The sequence below is a fragment of the Manis pentadactyla genome, chromosome 1, assembly GCF_030020395.1.
Source record: "Manis pentadactyla isolate mManPen7 chromosome 1, mManPen7.hap1, whole genome shotgun sequence".
NCBI lineage: Eukaryota > Metazoa > Chordata > Mammalia > Pholidota > Manidae > Manis > Manis pentadactyla.
In genome coordinates this window covers 132,874,386-132,891,760 of record NC_080019.1, presented here as the reverse complement: position 1 = coordinate 132,891,760, position 17,375 = coordinate 132,874,386, and positions in this window count along the sequence as shown.

The window sequence follows — 17,375 nt, the reverse complement described above, 5'->3', positions numbered from 1 at the left end:
ATTCTGTCTAACCATTGCTTAGCCACTAAGTTACTGGAACAAACTTTAGTGGCCAAACAGAACAAAAAATACAAACACAGAATTAGTTCAGAAAAGTCTAAACAACCAGAAACAACAACATTAAACAGCAACAAAAACCAACAGCAGAGAAGTGTGTCATATTTCCAGAGTTACCACAATGTAATACATAAAATGTCCAGTTTTCAACAAAAATAATGAAGTGGTTGCAAAGTAACAAGAAAATATTGCCCATATGCAGGGGGAAAAAGTCATTGATAAAAACTGTACTTGGGGAAGTCCAGACATAGGAATTCATATGCAAATATTTTAAATCAGCTATATTAAGTACATTCAATAAGATAAAGAATACCATGTCTAAAGAGCTAAAGGAAAATATGAAAATGATATCTCACTTTAGCAGAGAGTATCAATGAGAATATAGAAATTATAAAAAGGAACCAAATGGAAATTTGGAGTTGAAAGGTATAAATAACTGAAATAAAAAATTCAGGAAGGGGCTCAACAGCAGATTTCAGTGGAAAGAATCAGAAAACTTACAAAAATGGGCCAAATGAGATTAGCCAGTCTGAGATGGAAAATAAAATGAAGAAAAATGAACACAGTCTGATATGTGTGGGACACCATGGAGCACATCAACATATGCATAATGGGAGTCACAGAAGGAAAGGAGAGAGAGAAAAGGAAAGAAAGAATATTTGAAGAAATGGTCAAAACCTTCCCAAATTTTGATTAAAAATTTTAGCATGCCTTATACATTTAGCAAACCAAAACTAGGAGCCTACAGAAAGGATTATATACCACAACCATATTGGATTTATTACAAGAATGCAAGGTTGTTTCAACATACGTTAATCAATCTATGAAAAATACCATATTAATAGAACAAAGTAAAAAGTCATCATTTCAATAGATGCAGAAAAAGCATTTGATAAAATCCAAATTTATTCATGATAACAACACTCAACAAACTAGGATTAGAAGGAAACTTCCTTGATCTGATAAAGGACGTCTGCAAAAAAAACCTGCAGCTAGCATTAGAGTTAATTGTGAAATACTGAAAGTTTTCCACCTAAGATCAAGAGACCAGGATGTCTGCTTTTGCCACTTACATTCAATATTGTACTAGAGGTTCTTTTCAGGGCAACTGGGCAAGAAAATGAAATAAAAGACACCCAGATTAGAAAGGAAGAAGTAAAACTATCTCTTTTTGCAGATGACATGACCTTGAAGAATACATGTAAGCACATACATACACACACAATTAGAGCTAATAAATGATTTCAGTAAAGTTGGAGGATTCAAGATCAACATACAAAATCAGTTGTATTTCTATATACTAGTCGGGAACAAGGTAAAAATGAAATTAAGGAAACAATTCTACTTATATCATCAAAGAACATAAAATATATTTAATAGAATATTGTAAGACTTATATACTAAGAGCTACAGAGTATATTTTAGTGAAAAAAATACCCTAATGGATGATAAACGCATGATAAAATGCAAAATGTAGTTAATGATGCAAATTAAAATCAAAATAGGATACCACTACCAGACTATTTGAATTCATTAATAAAAAGTAATACAATATCAAGTGCTAACAAGGATTCAGAACAGATGGAATGCTCATACATTACCAATAAGAATTAAAACTGGCATGGCCAATTTGGAAAGTTTAGCAGTTTCTTATAAGTTTAAAACATACACTAACTATGTGACCCAGCAATCCCAATTCTAGGTATTTACCCAAGAGAACCAAAAGCAGCAACAGTGTTCATGATCACCCAATACTTGGACAGAGCACCATTGTCCACCGAATCAGGCATAAGTTAACAAAATGTTGTACATCTTTGCAATGGAATCCTACTCAGCAATTAAAAGGAATGAACAGTTGATACACACATTAATGAATCAAGGCCATTATAATAAGTGAAAGAATCCACTCACAAAATGTTGCATAGTGTATGACTGCATTTATGTAACATTCTGTAAAAGATAAAATTCAAGGGACAGAAAAAAGTTTAGAGGATGCCAGAGACTGGGGTTGGGGAGAGGAGATGACCAGGAAGAGACACAAAGAAACTTTTGAAGTGATGGAAATCCTTTATACATTGACTGCAGTGGAGGTTATACAACTACAAATATTTTCAAAATTAATAGAACTGTGTATCTAAAAGGGGTAAATCTCATTGTATGTATATCATGCTTCAATAATCCTGATTAAAAAGCGAGTATCACTGAATAATTATTATCACCTACAAAAAAAGTAACAGCTCCTTGTTTTATATTCACCTGCTGTCCTGGTGAGAGAAAGTTTTCAAATCCACGTGCTTTAGAAATGTATGTCCAGGTCAAAAAGTTTTTCTGAGCCTCTCACCCACATATCCAAATACTATTTTCACTGATATGTTCCACAGGTTTTATTTGAATTCATTATATTCATAACAGAAATCATAATCTCTGTCACCTCCAGCACAAACTTGATTTTCATTCTTTGTTCCTTTTCTCAGATAGCAGGGTCAGTTTTTCAAGCCAGAATTTTAGATACTATGCTTGTTTTCTTTCTCTCTCTTTCCCTACATTCAGTCATATCCAATCTGCATCTGGCAGGTAGTAGAACTTCAAAATATATTTTTGAGTAAATGAACAAAGTAAAGAATTCAGCTCCTGAAAATAGGATGAATGTTTGAATGATGCTAAAGAAGGCCTGTATCTCCAGATGAGCATCATGAAACATTAGCACTGCTTCTAGAAGCAAAACGATGCAATTAAGGGCAGAGTGTAGGGGAAGGGCTCAAAATTAATCTTCTGCTGAGAAGCACATGTTAAATATTTTTAGAGAAATAATAGATTGATTCAGGCAAACATGTCATAAACTCTTCTGTGTTTATCTCCTTAAGTTTTATGCGCTACATCCTGGATCTTATTTATAACTCTTGTATCTGTCTCTATTTGTGAATTCATAACTGCCTTGTTCTTTCATAGGCACTCTGTTTCTCTGTATTTTATGCCTGGCTTTGCTAAATCAATTAAGTTCAATTGGATTTAGCTAAATAAGTCACAAAACTAAACCCAGAAGACCACATTAGCAAAGACATACTGCTGCATTCACTCCCAATGAATATTTAGTAGTAACCATATTTCCTCAATCGGAAAGCTTATTTGATTTATTATTTAAGCCTGTAAATAGAATAAAATTGATTGGCCTTAAAATAATAGGCTCTGTTATCTAAAGGGAAGAAAAATGTTGTAAATTGAAAACGGTACTGTTCATGAGAGCTGTTCTAGTCATTCAAAAATAAAATTTAAGTAGGAGTCCCCGAGGATGACAAGCCTTCTCTGCCTCATCCCGGTTTCTGTAGAGATCTGTCTGCACTTAGAAGCTGAGCTGGGTCTGCCTGTGACCGGTTTTCACAAGGCTGTGATGTCTAATGGCTAATGGGCAGCACTGTGGTAACAAAGCACTGCCTTTTGAACAAAATGATTGTGGGACTTGTGGATATTTTAGTGCTTCTTTTACTTCGCAAATGCACCAAGTTTCCCAGAAGAACTGGCCAATGAAACTGCCAGATCGGGGAAGGTCAAGTGCAAAGAACTAATAGGGTCCCAGGGGAAAAGCCGAGCCTGGAGGTCTGTCAGAAAGAAGTCAGAGCTCCTTCAGCAGATAGAATAAATAACTTACTCTGCTCCACGGTGGTGGTCTTGTTTTTCAGATAATCAAGAGTGCATCATTTTCTTCTTTCAGATTGCTTTAAAATAGTCATACCTTTAATTTTTTCCAAATGTTGCCTCAGAGGAGGACACTTATAATTTGGGTTATTAACAGTTTTTTAAAAAATCCTAATAAACACTGGCTAATACAAGAACTACTTTAAAATAATTTGCATCATCAGATTATTATTGTATAGTAGACTCATGGTCTATGTGCATAGTTTCCTATTGACACTAAATAATAATAGTAATAATAAGAACTCTTTCTATTCATTAGGCCATTTTTTATAGGTTAATTGATTTAATCTCCGTTCTTAGGCATGTATTGTTACCATTTTTCATGAAAAATAAGGTCCCAAAAACACAAGCAAAAAAGAATAAAATGCTGATTAATCTGACACAATTCCTTTTTATCACTTGGAAATATTCAGACAAATCAGACATAGATTTATTCAGCCTTCACCACTGTACAACATCTAAGTAGATGCATAGAAGTAAACATAGTTCAGGTATACCTTTCAAAGGTATTTACATTCAGAATCCAATTGTTAACCACTTTTCAACCAAGTACATCGTAGACAGTATTAACAATATTGTCCTCTGTGTGATTTAGAATTTGCAACATTCCTTAAAAGAATTTATGAGTCAACCAAAAGCCACTGATGGTATACTGTTAAACTAACTTCATAAAAACACCACTTGGAGATTATTGCTCTATATGTTTGATTTACCAACTCCTCGACCCACACCCCAAACTAAGTCAATCCTGAGGATAAAAAGAACACTCCAATGTTGTCATTCAGATTATCTTTCTTGCCTTTGCCATCCGTTCTATAAATTTTCAAGATGGATATTCATTTTTCCAGAATGTACAGGTAGTGATAATTATGTCATGATTACTTCCCAGCTGACATCAATTTAAAGACAATATTAATTATAAGACGCATATTGATGTCAAAGGTGTTAAACTCAGAGCAAACAAATATCAGATCCAAAGATACACAGTTAGTAAATGATCAAGCTAGGATTCAAAAAAAGGCCATCAGACACGATAACCCACACTCTTGAGAACTTTTACTTAGACCTATTTCACATATGCATTTGCATATTCAATATTTTGAAGGGAAAAATATGGGAGTTTAAAATAGAGTTGCCTCAATCTAAATGCCCATAGTTTCTGCTATACTTCTCTAGCTGCTAACCTAGTACCATCAAGTACACACACTGAAGTATTCCAGTCATGTCAAATTACTTCTCTGTTCTTCAGCCCACAAATTCTTTCATGTTCTGTGCACAACTGTATCAGCTAAGGCATTGCTTACTACTTTAACAAATAGGTCCCCAAAATGAAATGGTTTCAGAAAGAGTCTTATGTACCAATTTTTACTGACAACTTAAGGAAGTCTTCTGGGGTCACAGTTGATGGGAGAAATCTTCAAGCCATAGTGTCCAAGGTTATTCATCATGTAAGCTAAGACAAATAGTTACACATTGTAGGTGCAGAATATTCATAGAAGGCATGAATGAGTGAATGGATCTTATGTCCACTTCTCCTGAATAAAATATGAGATTTTATTATAGATGGACAACTTCTTCAGGGAAGTCATATTGAAAAACATCTGCCTCTCAGTAAATAATTCCTGCTGATCAGGCTAAACCAGGGTAAAATTAAAAGTCAATTGTCATTTTCATTTTTACTGAAGAATATGTCCTTTTAGAACAGAAAGGGATATTTCATTTTTAGTAGATGGGTAAGAATGAAAATGATGGTGAAGTGTGAATGACTACCCAGTGCAAGTGAGAAAAAGTAAAGATTTCTAAAAACATAAAACTATGCAAGTCAAAGATATCCTGGATCATATAAGAAATTATGTAGATGACCTATTTGATTCCTGATACATTGGTCTCACTCAAATCAATTAACACTTCTAAAATTTTTACTGAAAAACAGGTTTTCTGGAGGTATTATAAGATTGTGTACAATCATGTTCTTCAAGGTCTGACAACAGATAAAGATCCTATCTAATAATAATTAAAACAACACGAGTGTATGCTTTTCAGTGTGCCTTCACATATATTATGCCCCATACTAGATTTTTACTCCAGTCTTTAAGTTAACACAAAAGTTATAATATTTCACAAATAAAGAAGCCAGGACTTAAGTTAAATCATAACTGACAAGTACAGGAATCAAGCTGTATGGCCTTCCCAAATTTGCATCATTTCCATGATCACCTCTTAGAAGAGCAAGTTAGGGGTGAGATCACTGACCTACTCCTGGGAGCCAGCTGTGGTGTGGGAGTAGTATCACAGTTAATCTGATTCCTCATACCAATGATTGCCAAAGCTGTCTCATGTATTTCCCTCACCCGGATGTAAACTGCATTACGCATACCCTCTCACATTGTGGTCCACTTAAGGTCATCCTCAGTATACAGCCATGGCTCTCTAGAATGTGGCCAGAATTAAGCCCTTGATTCTTTGCTTAGTTTGAGAAGGCTTTGACTGGTTATCTATGACGGTTTCACATTTGCTTCAGTTCCTCTATACCTATAATAAAAATGTTCTGCTTAATCCTTTTGTTTATTTATTGGAGATGAATTGTTTCCATTTTTTCAAGATACAGAAGCAGCATAAATACTTGAAATCTCATCTATTCCATTACTTCCTCAGGAAAGCATCATGTCTTTAAATGATTGGCTTTCTTTAGTTGCTCTGATTATACTTCAAAGGAGGGAGATTATCTTATTGTGAACTTTTCCGTTGAAACCTTGCTTGATTAAGTTTAAATATCCCCAAGCAGTCATTTTGTGGTGAAATGGATAGAACTGTCTAAAAATGACTATGGGCATTCACTATGAATTTCCTGGTCATTAAGTTAGCTGAGATAGTTGGCACCCCACCCTCCCAGTTTCACATTCTCTCACCAGAAGGGGCTGCAATGAATCTTAGCTTCCCACGGGACACCTTGTTGCTGTTCCTTGACAAGAGAGGATGTAACATCTCATGGTGCCAAGCTCTCCAGGTGCTCTGCCGCTGGCCTTCCAAACAACTTCTGTCAATAGCTGGCATTAAAATTCCAGACTGCCTGAGACCAAACTCCCTTTGTTTTCCCCATTCACAAGGTTACTTTCTCATACTTGCTCCATGTAACGAACAATAAGAGAGGACGATGTCCTTTAGAACACAAACAGCCCTGTGTGCCCGTGATCACCCTGGCCTGGGCAGTCCTCTCTTTGAGGGACCGGGGAAACCTCAGCTTTCTCATGCCTTGCTGACCTGGCCTTGCAAATAGGCCTTTGTTGAATTCATCAAGAAGTCTGACAGAGGAAGGTTAGAGATCCAGAAGAAACCCATGTTGCACAGTGCAGGCTGTGCACAGAGCAAATAATCAGGTAAACATTTAGGCAGAGTGAGCAACTCAGAAGCAATTTGCATGAAATGTTCATCTTACCTTCTGATATTTTACTAGTATATTTTTACTAGTTTAAGTATAAAACTTGCACATCTCCTCATTTCTCTCTTAAGCTACTAATTCCTCTTATTTACCTAGTTCCTCTAGAAATAGAGGCTTAATTAACCTGAAATAACAATTCTTACTTTAGGGAGAACTTCCAGATATTTTTGAAAAGTTCTTTCATCAAATCATAGAGCATTCTGTTACTTTTCATTGGGACACTTAAGTACCATTAATAAACATTTTTAACAAATGCCATTTATAAAATGTGTCATCATTTCCACCTTAAGAAGACGCTTCATCTTATTTAAAAATACTTATTTCAAATTTTTATCATTATTACCACTCCTATAATAACCTGTGTAAATTTCACTATTTTACTACTTTGTTATTATCTTTTATAGACATATTTTCTATATTATAACCTAATTTCTAGGTAAAGAATATTACCCAAAGTAGTAAGAACAGAAAACTAGAACTGAATTTACAGTTTTATAATATATTTATGATACTACATTTCTGTACTCTTCAGTTCACCATGAAGTTTTCATTACTAGTTTATTTTTAATATGCAATTGATCTTTATATGCATTTAAGTTGTCTAGTTACATAAGAGGGAAATATAACAGTGGTTATCTCTGAGAAGGGATATTATAGGTGACTTTTATTATCTTTCTATTGATTGCAGTTTCTAATTATTTTAAATGACTATTTATTATTCAAGAACATTTTTAAAATGCCTTAAAAATCCAAAGGGTGTATCTGAACAGTTATGAAAAGGCTTTTTCATGATGTATTATTAACAACATGTATGAAAAAATATAGTCCAACTCAGAGTATCTGGGAGGAGAGGTATGTAGAAAATGTAAGAAGTAAGAACTACCAGATTACTTATACTTTAAGAAATAAACATTAATAGAGAGGTATCAGTCATCTCCCAGGGTCTCGATTTTCTCATTTAGGTACTCACTAAGAACCTTCACTACTTTGTCACCTTTTAATGTCATGATTCTATCATCACCCTGCCCGTTTTACATGGTTGGGCTCTCCCTTTGGTACCTGTCTCTGTAAACAGGCATGTATATGACTGTAACTCAATGTTTTTTGTGTACCAGGAACAGTATTCCTATTTGTCACAAGTACCACATGTTGGGTTTAATTAACCCAGTTTTAAGGTAAAAAAAATTAAGATAGATTTCATTGCAGTAAGTTGCCCAAGGTCACATACAAGTAAACAACAGAATCAAAACTCAGACGCCATGTCTTCCCCTGGGTTGTTCCCAAGCCTAACAGACCTGGGTCCTATCACCCAACAAGCAGCAAAGCCAAACACTGACATTGGATGTAGTGAAAGAAAGTGTTATTTATTGTGGGATGCCAAGCACAGAGAATGGGTGGATGGGTGGCTAATTCTCAAAGTCCAAAACTGACTATTGGCTTAGAAGCAAGTGTTTTAAAGGCAAAGTTATGGAAAAGGGTTTCAGGTATGTAATCAGCTCATGCACTTTCTCCTGATTGGTCATTGGTGAGGGGACAGGGGATTGTTTCAGGAATCTTAGTTACCTCTCTTCTGTCTCCACCCAGTCTGGGGTCTAGAGTGCTTGTAGTCAGCTGGTGGCTCATTTGATAGGGGCGTAAGTTCCTGTAAAATATCTTCAGGCTACGTAAATGAAGAGTTTATCTATGGCTTTGAGGGAGAACTAAGAGTCTTGTGCCTTATCTAATTTGCTTTACCTTGGTTTGCAAAGTCCCATTTTCTTTCATCTCTAAGTACCCAGTCTAAATCCCACACTCTGGGTCATAACTGAGGGATTCAGGATTCTCTTTGATTTGTTAATGAGAAGTCAGAGAGGCTTCTCCAAAAGGGGGCTACCTATGTGGTTACAAGGTCACCCCCTTGCCTGCTCCAGGGGCCACCATTCACATGGTAGCCTAAAGGAAAGAGCACCCACCTTCCATCATGTACCACAGCCTTTTACTGTGATTGAGGAGTGGCTGCCAGTTCCTTCTCAGATACCTGGCTGCCTCCCAGTCCCCTAGAGCTAAACGTGGCAAATGGTTTGGTCTTAGAGCACATGGATAAGTACACAGGTAATCACAGACTTCTCTGCTTCCTCTGTGAATTCCTAAGTGAACAGACAGCTGCTCTATCATTGGTATGAGAAAGGAAGCTACTGATTCAACATTGCACTGTCATTACTCTTTCTGACTAACTCAGAAAAATAAAAATGACAAAGTTGACCTGTCTACAGATTAATTTTTATACAACTTTATTTAAGAAAAGACACAACCAATCAAAGTTTTAGCATTTATATTTTGCTAACCACTCGTGAATATTAAGGTTGCTTCACCTCCGTGGACTGTGTTACGCGTGAGGCTAATTCCCTGATTTCAAACTACCACTGCTAATTTACCATGATGTTCAGGCTGTGTCCCAACCCCAGGGAAACTTGCTTGTGCTTTGATAAACTAAAATTTTTCAACATTCTTGTACGAGTTGAGAGATTTTCCCTGTTCTAGAGAGAAAGTGCCCTTGGTAAAGAGGTAATTCTCCCATGGCTTAAATGAGGGTCCAGTTGCTCCCTCAGATAACAGGTGATATGGTGGCGGCAGAAGCAAGAGCAGAAAAGAAAGTAAATGGAATCATTTGCTTTAAAATAAAGCCTCAGGTAAAAACGCCAATTGCCTTGTGCTTAAGTATTTACAGAAAAGAGGAAAAAAGAAAAAAACATACAGAGCAACTTAATACAACACTTACTGTTTTCTGAACGAATGTGCTTCAGTCCCAGAATTTTACCTTTAAGGAAGATATTCTGAATATTGCCATCTTTTTCACCTAATGTGTTGTACATAATGAAATCACATTGGCTTAAGAATTAATAACATTAATTAATTCTTAGAGATTTGAACAGCTCTTATTCCTTCCTTCATTTATCTTCAAAACAATTTTTTTTTTTCTTTTAGGGCATTGTAGAAATAGTACCAACAGCCATATCAGTAAGACAAGATTTAAGTATTTGAAAAAATAAACCTGTTCCCCCAACTAATAATTTTCATAGAACAGAATTTATTCATATTTTCTCTGGCAGTAGGCTTGTCTAGACTCATAACAGAATATATGATCTGGAACAAAAATATTTAAGAAAGAGAGGAAAGAAAGTGCCCACTCTGAGTATTCATGATCCTGCTGGATTCCAAGAGAAAAGCAAAAGGGATTAGACTAAATTCCAATGTACTTAATGTTTAGCAACTTAAACATGCTAGACATTTGGTTAAAGAAAGGGGACCAGTACTGAGAGAGACAAGGGTAGAGAAGATCTTGCTTGACTGAAACAGTTGTTGATTGGCACTGCTGTCCCTCCGAGTCCTTGGCTATTTCTCTCCGGTGTGTTTTCACATGCTGCTCCCTGCTTCCCAGAGAGAGGGTCATGCTAGATGTCAGTATGATATCTGGAGAGTTCCCATTTACCACCATCTTTTACCGTTGGGGACCCCTCTCTGATAAGTTTCCTACTACCATGTCCACTTAACTCAGTAAAGTACTCCTTATTGTTGTCAAATTGTACTTTGGAAACTAAAATGGCTTTCATTGTAGACTAGTAAATAGATTTTACTATCATCATAGGCAGCTCCAAGCAGCTTCTCACCCTTTGATTTATCCAGGAAAAAGTCAGGCACAGTTTTCATGCTCCAAAAATTCCAGCAGTTCCAACTGCTCCCATCCCCCCACCCCCAAAGATTCTTACTTTGCTCTGCTTCTGTCCCGTAGCCACACTGGATCTACACGTGACTATGAGCATCCAGCTTCCTCCTCCCTGGGAGACACGCCCATACCCCACAAGTACTGCAGTTCATTCATACTATACACACAGGGCTTGAAGGTACAGAAAGGGTAAGTGCACAGCACTGGCTAGTATTATCTTTAAAGAAGTAATTCCTTCTCTCACAAACCTCTATTCTGCTTGTATATATTGGATAAAAGTGATTGCTGGATAAGAGTCAGAGTACCTGTTTTTGGTCCCTGCTGAGCAAACCCTGCTGATAATGCTTTTAGAACCTCTGTTCAGAATATCATCCATTGTCCCTCACTTTGGGGCTTCAGCCAGTATTTTGAGTTGTTATGAAAATGTTTAGCATTTTGTTGTACTTCAGAGAAGGACTAAATCTATGTAAAAAGGAATCCATTAAAATATATATATATATATATATATATATATATATATATATATATATATATGTAAGGAAGTTTACAAATGGGCCTATCCAGAAAACTTTAAACCTCACAACTCAGGAAAACAGAGAGCTTAGGCACAATTTCTTCCATCAAAGACACTATAATTCAAAACTAATAATAATAATGAGGGGGGCAGGTGCCATAAGTTAGAGAAAGCAACCAGTCACTCAATTGATTTATGTGTGGAATTCTGAGTGAGTCCCTAAAGTAAGGATCATTACTGAAGTGGTCATAGAGTCTATTGATAAATGATGCTTTGGCAGCAGATTCCACCTCAAAGACAAGAGCGTAAAATTGTTCAGATCTGTAAAGGAGCCGTAAAATCCTTCATGAAGCAAAACTGAAAAAGGAAATCCTGCTTCACAGTGAAGTGGAGAGAAGAGAAGGATAAGAGGGCAGTGGAGGCTGTGATATTGTATAAAGTTTTTATTTTCAGGATTATACAGGGAAACAAAAAAGAAAGTGTTCTAAACTGATGGAACAGTTATCAAATCTCAAAGGCAATCTGACATAACAGGTCTTTAGATTTGGATTTCTTACTTTGATAACATTAAGCTTCATTCACTGCCTTCCAAAGAGAGGAAAACAAGTTAACTATTCCTTCAGAGAAGTGTCTTCTAAAAAGACTGAAAATAGTACTCAAGTACATACTGTGTCCAGACAGTTAGGAAGAGTTATCAAATGAATATTTTTCAGAAGGTTGATCTGAATTCTAGAATTCATTAAAAAAATAAACATGTCAATAAACTGCCTTTTCTGAACTTGAGATTGTTTTTAATGTAAAATATATTAAATTTTTTTTTATTTTCACTTTTTATCTCTGCCCTTCTCTTTCTCTTTCCCTTTCCTCCCTCCCTTCTCATACACATTTTTGCAAGATGTTGTCCATACTCGTTTCTACATCTGGTACCTGGGAAATCCCAGTATATGTTAATAGAATAAGGTCTTTAGAAAAGCTAAAATTAAAAAAAAATATATTTTTTGAATAATCATACAGAAGGGTAGTCCATGCATTCATTTATTCATGAAATATTTATAGAGATCCAATTATGAGCTGGGTATATACTAGGCATTGGGGATTCAGTGATAAATAATCACAGGTGTTTCCTGCCCCTACGGAGCCCAGAGTTTTAGTGAGTAAAACAGTACTCAGCTAATAACACAAAAATAAATATAATATTACAAACTATAGTTCTCTCTGTAAGAGAGTGATGAATTGTGCCTTTCGAACCTTAGTACTCCACAGTGGGATTTCACTTGACCATAGCGATGATGGGAGCCATCACAGATGAAACGGTGACCAGACCGGAAATGATGAAATAATAGGCATCAACAAGAGACAGTTGGAGAAAGTTTTTCTTGCATACATATGTATTTGTGTGCAAATAAAGGTCTGGCCTCAGAAGAAAGATGACATGTTTGTGGAACTAAAAAAAGACTTGTCATGGTGGAGAGCAAAAAGAAAGCAGAACAACAATACAAATGATCTCAAATGGCTTGGGGTTCATTTTTCTAAGGTATGGCTTGTGTTCTGAAGCCAGTAGGAAGCTGGAGAATATCTCACTGAGGTTGGTGACATGATCAGATTTGTATTTCAAGATGAACAACTGTTTCATGTGTGGAGAATGGATTTTATGCAAAGGCAAGGTTAAATTAAAGTGATTAGGGGAATATTGCAATATTGCAGATGAAGAAAATGGTGGTAGAGAAAGAAAAGGAGAAGATAACTTGACATACACTTGTAAGGTAAAATTTACAGGGCTTGGTGAAGAGTTGATTATTAAGGGGTCTGAGAAAGGAAGGTGTCAAGGAAAATTTCTAGACTTTTAATTTGTTTAATAAGAAAAATGGAGGTACACTGATGAAAGGCCATATTATAGATAAAGAAAACAATCATGATTTCAACTCGGGACAATTTGAGTTTAAGTTACATTTATTCAAATTAAGCAGAGTTAACAAGTACATAATTGATATGCAAATTATGAGATGAAAATAGTGGTCAGATGCAGAGATTTTCTCAAAGTGAGTTTCATGGATATAGATGATAATTTAAGCCCTGTGCTTTAATACTATGACTTGGTCAATATAAAGTATGGCAAATATGGATTTTTGTGAAAGACCAGTGTGGGGTAAATTGCAGAATTTCCAGAATCTCCTGCCTGGCCTTAACCATATGCATATCAATATGTTTTTACTACTGTAGCCTCCCGCAGCCTCTGGGGCAAGGAGTGGAGAGAAACAGCCATTCTCTCCTCTCCTCCATTCTTAGCACATGATTAGTCTGGCATTTGCCAGTCACCAAGGACCTGCCAATGGAGTTCCTCCTGGCAGGGGTGAGCAGGAAGGAGAGAGCACGCTGAGGTGGCAGAATGTGAGCTGAGGCCAGAGGAGATGGATGGGGCTGGGCCTCACTAGCAAATTTGGGCAAGCAGTGAGCAATAAAAAGCCCTTCGCCCAACCTACTCTTTCCTCTGACTTATTTCCGTTTCACTGGTTTCATAGTGGACCTCTACGAGGCCAGGAACACCCTTTCCCCTGGAACAACAACCAGGAAAGACATTGTGGCTTAACTCTGTTTCCTTAACCAGAAATATAATTCACTTTGAACCCTGATTCTCGAGCTCCATGAGAGAAAAAGGTGACAAAGCTAAATGAAGAAGACCCTGAATCAGAGTGTTAAAGGAAGAAGAAGCAGATCCCATTGTAAAAGCTATGCAGAAAGTTTTGAAACAATGGAGGAAGAGAGAAAGAGATCATAGAGAAAGAACTGCCTTATATCTATCTGAGTTGGGTTTAGGTAGATGTGGACAAATAAGAGCAAGGAAAAAACCTGAAGAATACTTTTTGCACCATCTTTAAGTCAGAGAGAGTGGAGGACAACTTGATCATCTAATAAGACCTATGATCTATACTTTGTTTTCCTCTAAACTTTAATAGTAAGTCTTTCATGGTACTTATAGTGAAACTGGCCTTAAATGCAGTGTAAATTTAAGCTTGTATCCAAGCATATTATAGCACTGAATTTGAATCAAAGCACATTTTAGAATTAAATCAATTAGCAGGCTGTCATGCCAACTAAACTGTTATGTCAAAGCTAAAAAGGCACCTGGCAAAGCCATAGGGTCTTGGAAATAAATCTCTCAGGAAAGGGATATCATAAAGAAGGACGGTCATTTCAGCTCTAGAACTTTGGTCATTGGTGGGTTATATTTTAAAGCTGGATCATTGAACCGAAGCGAATTTTTTTAGTGTGATTTTCTCAAATAGACCCTATATGAGACATCCAAAGCAAAGCAGCTCAAGAACAATGGCCCATATATATGTTTTATTCAATACATATCTACTTAAAAAGTGGGCTTGCTTCTGGTAAAGGAAGGCAGATTCTCGATCATTATCATGAAGTCAGTGGGAGCACCCAAAGCAAGAGATATGGCACAGGAAGCACTAGGTGTCTGAATGGTGCCTGGAATCAAGGCTACATCAGTGATGCCCCTTTTGTCATGGGTCTATAGTACCAACTACAGGTTTGGTTGTTGTTCACTAGGAATACTTGGCATTAAGTCATTCTTAAGGCTATAACTTATTATAGCAAAAGGATATAGCAAAATTAGCAAAGGGAAAAAATGCATGTGGCTATTATGGACAGAACGTTTGTGTTCCCCCCAAATTCCGATGTTGATGCCCCAATTACAATATGATGTGTTTGGAGATGAGGCTTTTACGGAGTAAAATGTCTACCAGAGAAATTCATTATAATCTCAGTATCCAGGGTTTTAATTTGGGTCTGCTCACGTAGGCACCCTCTGCCTAGCATATTCCAAAATTCCAGACTCCCAGAGGGAAACACAGAACAGGTGTTCAGCATAAACCTTTTGTTTGTACAAATAGTCTAGGAATGCTCAGACACTCTTACTAGTTTAAGGAATGCTGGAGCCTCTCCCTAAATCTCATATGCCAGCCATGGGACAATCTTGTAAGCAGGCATTTCCAACTATAGCAATCTCAGGCCTGCTGTATTAACTGTTTTCTGCAGATAGTACAATCTGGACTGTACCAGGTACAGAAAACAAAGGAATTCTACAGGGGAATAAGAGTGAGTGTTGAAGATGAATCATTTGAATGGTACATTGAATATAAGAAAGAAACACTGCAGCATAAAATTTTCTGAAAGACTGAGAAACACTAACAGTTGATGCAAGCTTTGGTGGCCTATGCCTGCAGTTGTGCCTGGGGTGAAAGCCAGAACTGCGACATTACCTATACTTGACTAGTTACTGGCATTAGATGAAGTTTGACAGCAGAGAAATTGCCAAGGAAACATATGTAGAGTGTGAGACCATCTGGCATAGAAGTTGAAAAGAATTTCAGCTTTGTAATAATATGAAAATATAATTTGGAATAAAGCCATGCACAGGGATACCAAGAATGAGACTTAGAAAGCTAGACAATGATTAAGAACATAGAGGTAGGATGCCATACTTAGCGTTATTTCAGCCTCCGCCCCAGCTCTCAAGGAGCCTGAGAACTTCCCTCCAACTAACAGTCTCCTCTATTGTTAGAATTACTTCAGATGGAAAAGGAGAAAGTCATAACACACACTCACCCTACACTACCCACCCAGACACGTACACCATTCACAGCATGAGTTTAAGATCGTGTCTTGTCTCAAGTTCATATTATACTGGGTAACACAGATGGTCACAGACCAAAGCAGATTGTTATATTGGTAGCCACATTAAAGTAAGAAGAAATTGGAACATTGCTAACTTCACCCTCTGCAACCATCACAGAAGTATACAGAAAATTGGTCCAGAACTCAGTGAGAATGTTGAAAGATGCAACAGAACAAGGAGATGATAGAAGATGCCATTCTGATGGCGCTTTATAAACTTTTATATTCTGAGCATCCTGGTCTTGGAATGGTCACTAATTAGTAGATATTTTAGGATAGTACAGTGCCATGTACTTGAGGCAGGGCCCCATAGCCTCAGGGACACTTCATGATAAAGACTGAGAATAAAGACTGAAAACAGTGGGGAAAAAAAGATATTCTGTAGTATATGATTCTCTTTTCTAGTGCGTTCCAAACAAAGAAAACAATGTTGAGATTGTTATTTTTGGAAGTATTCAAACTAATGGAAATAAAAAATTCAAGGATGATCTCCATTCATTATCAAAGATGATTCTAAATAAGATATTCAAAAGAAACTTAGTAAGCAAGCAGAAAATTTCCTGTACAGAACACAGAAGTCAGTGAAGCTCCCATGTGTATTTTCTTCTCTGATCATTCAAAATCATAACAATTGGAAACACCAGTTTCATATTCTATTTCTTGATATTCAGGAGGAAGAGTTCTCTAATGCCCATACAGACATAAATGACAAATTCAGGAACCTCTTCCAAGTGGCATGCTAGTTAACAGCTTTGGCGGCATGGGGTTGATTTATATGTGCACTCACATAAATATAAAAATATGCATACACACATTTTTATATAAATACACACACATATTCTCTGCCAGTGAATTAAAAGTGGATGTCCAGTCTTGATATGAATTCTAAGAGTCACAGGTAGATATAAACTGGCAGCTTCTGCTGAAAGGTAAATTTTCACATAATTATGGACCCCAGAAAAAGTATAACTAGAGCCAGTCATAGTTGGAGTTTTAAGTAATTACTATGTGAATTTAATGAACTAATGGACTGCCTGGGAGGAAATCTCTTAGGCCTTGGAGTACTCATGATGACAGTTATGGTCAGCTTACCAGATGCCCTGCCCTTCAAAGATTGCACCTGGGAGTCAAACTTTGAGAAATGGATGTGGAAGCAATGAGCAATGTCCAGGGTAAGTGTGTATATCACACATCTGCTACTTCAGGAGTGATAAATCTCTTCTACAGACCTAGTAACCTGATAGAATGCCGAAGATATAATGATCAAGTCTGTTAGGAGA